We start from the raw sequence: 7,922 nt of genomic DNA on the forward strand, positions 1-7,922 counted from the left end.
TCAGCCAGCAGCACAGGTCTTCGTGTGGTGTCCATGGCCTCAGCCAGTAGCACAGGCCCTGGTTTGATGTAGACGGCCTCAGCCAGAGCCACAGGCCCTGGTGTGGTGTAGGTGGCCTAAGCTGGCTGCACAGGTCCACAACCAGAAGCACAGGCCCTGGCGTGGTGTAGGTGGCCTAACCTGGCTGCACAGGTCCACAACCAGAAGCACAGGACCTGGTGTGATGTAGACGGCTTCAGCCAGAGCCACAGGCCCTGGTGTGGTGTAGGTGGCCTAACCTGGCTGCACAGGTCCACAGCCAGCAGTACAGGCCCTGGTGTGGTGTCCATGGCCTCAACCAGATGCACTGGCCGTGGTGTGGTGTAGCTGGCCTCAGCCAGAGCCACAGGCCCTGGTGTGGTGTTCATGGCCTCAGCCAGAGCCAAATGCCCTGGTGTGGTGTCCATAGCTTCAGCCAGCAGCACAGGTCTTGGTGTGGTGTCCATGGCCTCAGCCAGTAGCACAGGCCCTGGTGTGATGTAGACGGCCTCAGCCAGAGCCACAGGCCCTGGTGTGGTGTAGGTGGCCTAAGCTGGCTGCACAGGTCCACAGCCAGAAGCACAGGCCCTGGCGTGGTGTAGGTGGCCTAACCTGGCTGCACAGGTCCACAACCAGAAGCACAGGACCTGGTGTGATGTAGACGGCTTCAGCCAGAGCCACAGGCCCTGGTGTGGTGTAGGTGGCCTAACCTGGCTGCACAGGTCCACAGCCAGAAGCACAGGCCCTGGTGTGGTGAAGGTGGCCTAAGCTGGCTGCACAGGTCCACAGCCAGAAGCACAGGCCCTGTGTGGTGTAAATGGCCTCAGCCAGAGCCACAGGCCATGGGGTGGTGTCCAAAGCCTCAGCCAGCAGCACAGGTCCTGGTGTGGTGTAAATGGCCTCAGCCAGAGCCACAGGCCATGGGGTGGTGTCCATGGCCTCAGCCAGATTCACTGGCCGTGGTGTGGTGTAGCTGGCCTCAGCCAGAGCCACAGGCCCTGGTGTGGTGTTCATGGCCTCAGCCAGAGCCAAATGCCCTGGTGTGGTGTCCATAGCTTCAGCCAGCAGCACAGGTCTTGGTGTGGTGTCCATGGCCTCAGCCAGTAGCACAGGCCCTGGTGTGATGTAGACGGCCTCAGCCAGAGCCACAGGCCCTGGTGTGGTGTAGGTGGCCTAAGCTGGCTGCACAGGTCCACAACCAGAAGCACAGGCCCTGGCGTGGTGTAGGTGGCCTAACCTGGCTGCACAGGTCCACAACCAGAAGCACAGGACCTGGTGTGATGTAGACGGCTTCAGCCAGAGCCACAGGCCCTGGTGTGGTGTAGGTGGCCTAAGCTGGCTGCACAGGTCCACAGCCAGAAGCACAGGCCCTGTGTGGTGTAAATGGCCTCAGCCAGAGCCACAGGCCCTGGGGTGGTGTCCAAAGCCTCAGCCAGCAGCACAGGTCCTGGTGTGGTGTCCATGGTCTCAGCCAGAAGCACAGGCCCTGGTGTAATGTAGACGGCGTCAGCGCAGGCCACAGGCCCTGGTGTAATTTAGATGACCTATGTTAGCAGAATAGGCCTCGGTGTGGTGCGGATGGCCTCACCCGGCAGCACAAGACATTGCTGAAAACAGCCAAAAGGAATGTCGTTAATGTGGCCTCATTAATGGACACCAACACCCTCCTTCTCTGGATCAAAATCAGCTCAGTGACATGAAAAGCAAATTCTTACAGCACCTGGTATTCCCAGGCAGTCTCCCATCCAAGTACTAACCAAGCCCAACCTTGCATAGCTTCCGAGATCAGACGAGATCAGGCTTTGGCAAGGCGGTATGGCCGTAAGCTGCTGGCGTCAGCACAAAGCGTCAATTTATGGTATCAAGTAGTGAGGTGGCCAATACTCGCAGTTACGAACACAAGCCTCCAATTTAACTACAGTGTTAATGGTAACTGCATGCTTGCCTAATACCCTAACCAAAGGACTCATTTTAGCCTTTGATCAGCAACACAGGCCCTGGTGTGGTGTAAATGGCCTCAGCCAGAGCCACAGGACCTGGTGTGGTGTAGTTGGCCTCAGCCAGCATCAAAGGCCCGGGGGTGGTGTACATGGCCTCAGCCAGAGCCACAGGCACTGGTGTGGTGTCCATAGCCTCAGCCAACAGCACAGGCCCTGTTGTGGTGTCCATGGCCTCAGCCAGAAGCACTGGCCCTGGTGTGGTGTAGATGGCCTCAGACAGAGCCACATGCCCTGGTGGGGTGTAGTTGGCCTCAGCCAGCAGCACAGGTCCTGGTGTGGTGTCCATGGCCTCAGCCAGCAGCACAGGCCCTGGTGTGGTGTCCATGGCCTCAGCCAGAAGCACTGGCCCTGGTGTGGTGTAGCTGGCCTCAGACAGAGCCACAGGCCCTGGTGTGGTGTTCATGGCCTCAGCCAGCCGCCAAATGCCCTGGTGTGGTGTCCATAGCTTCAGCCAGCAGCACAGGTCTTCGTGTGGTGTCCATGGCCTCAGCCAGTAGCACAGGCCCTGGTTTGATGTAGACGGCCTCAGCCAGAGCCACAGGCCCTGGTGTGGTGTAGGTGGCCTAAGCTGGCTGCACAGGTCCACAACCAGAAGCACAGGCCCTGGCGTGGTGTAGGTGGCCTAACCTGGCTGCACAGGTCCACAACCAGAAGCACAGGACCTGGTGTGATGTAGACGGCTTCAGCCAGAGCCACAGGCCCTGGTGTGGTGTAGGTGGCCTAACCTGGCTGCACAGGTCCACAGCCAGAAGCACAGGCCCTGGTGTGGTGTAGGTGGCCTAAGCTGGCTGCACAGGTCCACAGCCAGAAGCACAGGCCCTGGTGTGGTGTCCATGGCCTCAGCCAGAAGCACTGGCCCTGGTGTGGTGTAGATGGCCTCAGACAGAGCCACAGGCCCTTGTTTGGTGTAGTTGGCCTCAGCCAGCACCACAGGCCCTGGTGTGGTGTCCATAGCCTCAGCCAGCCGCACAGGCCCTGGTGTGATGAACATTGCCTAATCCAGCAGCACAGTCCTTGGTGTGTTGTAGACGAACTCATCCAGAGCCACAGGCCCTGGTGTGCTGTACATGGCCTCAGACAAAGCCACAGGCCCTGAAGAGGTGTCCATGGCCTCAGACAAAGCCACAGGCCCTGAAGAGGTGTCCATGGCCTCAGCCAGTAGCACAGGTCCTGGTGTGGTGTAGACGGCCTCAGACAGAGCCACAGGCCTTGGTGTGGTGTAGGTGTCCTAAGCTGGCTGCACAGGTCCACATCCGGAAGCACTGGCCATGTTGTGTTGTAGATTGCCTCAGCCAGAGCCACAGACTTTGGTGTGGTGTTCATGGCCTAAGCCAGAGCTACAGGCCCACAGCAAGCAGCACAGGCCCTGGTGTGGTGTCCATAGCTCAGCCAGCAGCACAGCTCCTGGTGTGGTGTAGTTGGCCTCAGCCAGCAGCACAGGTCCTGGTGTGGTGTCCATCGCCTCAGCCAGAAACACTGGCCCTGGTGTGATGTAGATGGCCTCAGCCAGAGCCACAGGACCTGGTGTGGTGTTCATGACCTCAGCCAGCATCAAAGGCTCGGGGGTGGTGTACATGGCCTCAGCCAGAGCCACAGGCACTGGTGTGGTGTCCATAGCCTCAGCCAGTAGCACAGGCCCTGGTGTGGTGTAGGTGGCCTAAGCTGGCCGCACAGGTCCACAGCCAGCAGCACAAGCCCTGGTGTGGTGTACATGGCCTCAGCTAGAGGCACAGGCCCTGGTGTGGTGTAGATGATCTCAGCCAGAGACACAGGCCCTTGTGTGGTGTAGTTGGCCTCAGCCAGCAGCACAGGCCCTGGGGTGATAAACATGGCCTCATCCAGTAGTACAGCCCTTGGTGTGTTGTAGACGGCCTCATCCAGAGCCACAGGCCGTGTGTGGTGTACATGGCCTCAGCCAGATCCAAAGGCTCTGGGGTGGTGTCCATAGCCTCAGCCAGCAGCACAGGTCCTGGTGTGGTGTCCATGGCCTCAGCCAGTAGCACAGGCCCTGGTGTGGTGTAGGTGGCCTAAGCTGGCTGCACAGGTCCACAGCCAGCAGCACAGGCCCTGGTGTGGTGTACATGGCCTCAGCTAGAGGCACAGGCCCTGGTGTGGTGTAGATGGTCTCAGCCAGAGACACAGGCCCTTGGTGTGTTGTAGATGGCCTCATCAGGAGCCACAGGCCCTGTTGTGGTGTAGGTTGCCTCAGTCAGCACCACAGGCCCTGTGTGGTGTGCATGGCCTCAGCCAGTAGCACAGGCCCTGGTGTGATGTAGACTGCTTCAGCCAGAGCCACAGGCCATGGTGTGGTGTAGGTGGCCTAAGCTGGCTGCACAGGTCCACAGCCAGCAGTACAGGCCCTGGTGTGGTGTCCATGGCCTCAACCAGATGCACTGGCCGTGGTGTGGTGTAGCTGGCCTCAGCCAGAGCCACAGGCCCTGGTGTGGTGTTCATGGCCTCAGCCAGAGCCAAATGCCCTGGTGTGGTGTCCATAGCTTCAGCCAGCAGCACAGGTCTTGGTGTGGTGTCCATGGCCTCAGCCAGTAGCACAGGCCCTGGTGTGATGTAGACGGCCTCAGCCAGAGCCACAGGCCCTGGTGTGGTGTAGGTGGCCTAAGCTGGCTGCACAGGTCCACAGCCAGAAGCACAGGCACTGGCGTGGTGTAGGTGGCCTAACCTGGCTGCACAGGTCCACAACCAGAAGCACAGGACCTGGTGTGATGTAGACGGCTTCAGCCAGAGCCACAGGCCCTGGTGTGGTGTAGGTGGCCTAACCTGGCTGCACAGGTCCACAGCCAGAAGCACAGGCCCTGGTGTGGTGAAGGTGGCCTAAGCTGGCTGCACAGGTCCACAGCCAGAAGCACAGGCCCTGTGTGGTGTAAATGGCCTCAGCCAGAGCCACAGGCCATGGGGTGGTGTCCAAAGCCTCAGCCAGCAGCACAGGTCCTGGTGTGGTGTAAATGGCCTCAGCCAGAGCCACAGGCCATGGGGTGGTGTCCATGGCCTCAGCCAGATGCACTGGCCGTGGTGTGGTGTAGCTGGCCTCAGCCAGAGCCACAGGCCCTGGTGTGGTGTTCATGGCCTCAGCCAGAGCCAAATGCCCTGGTGTGGTGTCCATAGCTTCAGCCAGCAGCACAGGTCTTGGTGTGGTGTCCATGGCCTCAGCCAGTAGCACAGGCCCTGGTGTGATGTAGACGGCCTCAGCCAGAGCCACAGGCCCTGGTGTGGTGTAGGTGGCCTAAGCTGGCTGCACAGGTCCACAACCAGAAGCACAGGCCCTGGCGTGGTGTAGGTGGCCTAACCTGGCTGCACAGGTCCACAACCAGAAGCACAGGACCTGGTGTGATGTAGACGGCTTCAGCCAGAGCCACAGGCCCTGGTGTGGTGTAGGTGGCCTAAGCTGGCTGCACAGGTCCACAGCCAGAAGCACAGGCCCTGTGTGGTGTAAATGGCCTCAGCCAGAGCCACAGGCCCTGGGGTGGTGTCCAAAGCCTCAGCCAGCAGCACAGGTCCTGGTGTGGTGTCCATGGTCTCAGCCAGAAGCACAGGCCCTGGTGTAATGTAGACGGCGTCAGCGCAGGCCACAGGCCCTGGTGTAATTTAGATGACCTATGTTAGCAGAATAGGCTTCGGTGTGGTGCGGATGGCCTCACCCGGCAGCACAAGACATTGCTGAAAACAGCCAAAAGGAATGTCGTTAATGTGGCCTCATTAATGGACACCAACACCCTCCTTCTCTGGATCAAAATCAGCTCAGTGACATGAAAAGCAAATTCTTACAGCACCTGGTATTCCCAGGCAGTCTCCCATCCAAGTACTAACCAAGCCCAACCTTGCATAGCTTCCGAGATCAGACGAGATCAGGCTTTGGCAAGGCGGTATGGCCGTAAGCTGCTGGCGTCAGCACAAAGCGTCAATTTATGGTATCAAGTAGTGAGGTGGCCAATACTCGCAGTTACGAACACAAGCCTCCAATTTAACTACAGTGTTAATGGTAACTGCATGCTTGCCTAATACCCTAACCAAAGGACTCATTTTAGCCTTTGATCAGCAACACAGGCCCTGGTGTGGTGTAAATGGCCTCAGCCAGAGCCACAGGACCTGGTGTGGTGTAGTTGGCCTCAGCCAGCATCAAAGGCCCGGGGGTGGTGTACATGGCCTCAGCCAGAGCCACAGGCACTGGTGTGGTGTCCATAGCCTCAGCCAACAGCACAGGCCCTGTTGTGGTGTCCATGGCCTCAGCCAGAAGCACTGGCCCTGGTGTGGTGTAGATGGCCTCAGACAGAGCCACATGCCCTGGTGGGGTGTAGTTGGCCTCAGCCAGCAGCACAGGTCCTGGTGTGGTGTCCATGGCCTCAGCCAGCAGCACAGGCCCTGGTGTGGTGTCCATGGCCTCAGCCAGAAGCACTGGCCCTGGTGTGGTGTAGATGGCCTCAGACAGAGCCACAGGCCCTTGTTTGGTGTAGTTGGCCTCAGCCAGCACCACAGGCCCTGGTGTGGTGTCCATAGCCTCAGCCAGCCGCACAGGCCCTGGTGTGATGAACATTGCCTCATCCAGCAGCACAGTCCTTGGTGTGTTGTAGACGACCTCATCCAGAGCCACAGGCCCTGGTGTGGTGTACATGGCCTCAGACAAAGCCACAGGCCCTGAAGAGGTGTCCATGGCCTCAGCCAGTAGCACAGGTCCTGGTGTGGTGTAGACGGCCTCAGACAGAGCCACAGGCCTTGGTGTGGTGTAGGTGGCCTAAGCTGGCTGCACAGGTCCACATCCGGAAGCACAGGCCCTGTTGTGTTGTAGATTGCCTCAGCCAGAGCCACAGACCTTGGTGTGGTGTTCATGGCCTAAGCCAGAGCTACAGGCCCACAGCAAGCAGCACAGGACCTGGTGTGGTGTCCATAGCTCAGCCAGCAGCACAGCTCCTGTTGTGGTGTAGTTGGCCTCAGCCAGCAGCACAGGTCCTGGTGTGGTGTCCATCGCCTCAGCCAGAAACACTGGCCCTGGTGTGATGTAGATGGCCTCAGCCAGAGCCACAGGACCTGGTGTGGTGTTCATGACCTCAGCCAGCATCAAAGGCCCGGGGGTGGTGTAAATGGCCTCAGCCAGAGCCACAGGCACTGGTGTGGTGTCCCTAGCCTCAGCCAGCAGCACAGGCCTTGGTGTGGTGTCCCTGGACTCAGCCAGTAGCACAAGCCCTGGTGTGGTGTAGGTGGCCTAAGCTGGCTGCACATGTCCACAGCCAGCAGCACAAGCCCTGGTGTGGTGTACATGGCCTCAGCTAGAGGCACAGGCCCTGGTGTGGTGTAGATGATCTCAGCCAGAGACAAAGGCCCTTGTGTGGTGTAGTTGGCCTCAGCCAGCAGCACAGGCCCTGGGGTGATAAACATGGCCTCATCCAGTAGTACAGCCCTTGGTGTGTTGTAGACGGCCTCATCCAGAGCCACAGGCCGTGTGTGGTGTAAATGGCCTCAGCCAGAGCCACAGGCCATGGGGTGGTGTCCAAAGCCTCAGCCAGCAGCACAGGTCCTGGTGTGGTGTCCATGGTCTCAGCCAGAAGCACAGGCCCTGGTGTAATGTAGACGGCGTCAGCGCAGGCCACAGGCCCTGGTGTAATTTAGATGACCTATGTTAGCAGAATAGGCCTCGGTGTGGTGCGGATGGCCTCACCCGGCAGCACAAGACATTGCTGAAAACAGCCAAAAGGAATGTCGTTAATGTGGCCTCATTAATGGACACCAACACCCTCCTTCTCTGGATCAAAATCAGCTCAGTGACATGAAAAGCAAATTCTTACAGCACCTGGTATTCCCAGGCAGTCTCCCATCCAAGTACTAACCAAGCCCAACCTTGCATAGCTTCCGAGATCAGACGAGATCAGGCTTTGGCAAGGCGGTATGGCCGTAAGC

The 7,922-nt window shown here is 59.1% G+C and overlaps 3 pseudogenes; all 3 read right to left on the reverse strand.

The window, feature by feature from the left end:
- Positions 1-1,726: 1,726 nt before the first annotated feature.
- On the reverse strand, positions 1,727-1,845 carry LOC134629986 (5S ribosomal RNA; annotated as a pseudogene).
- A 3,946-nt stretch (positions 1,846-5,791) lies between these two features.
- LOC134629988 (5S ribosomal RNA) lies at positions 5,792-5,910 on the reverse strand (annotated as a pseudogene).
- Positions 5,911-7,803: 1,893 nt separating this feature from the next.
- LOC134629989 (5S ribosomal RNA) lies at positions 7,804-7,922 on the reverse strand (annotated as a pseudogene).

Source organism: Pelmatolapia mariae, linkage group LG6 (assembly GCF_036321145.2).
Source record: "Pelmatolapia mariae isolate MD_Pm_ZW linkage group LG6, Pm_UMD_F_2, whole genome shotgun sequence".
Classification (NCBI taxonomy): Eukaryota; Metazoa; Chordata; class Actinopteri; order Cichliformes; family Cichlidae; genus Pelmatolapia; species Pelmatolapia mariae.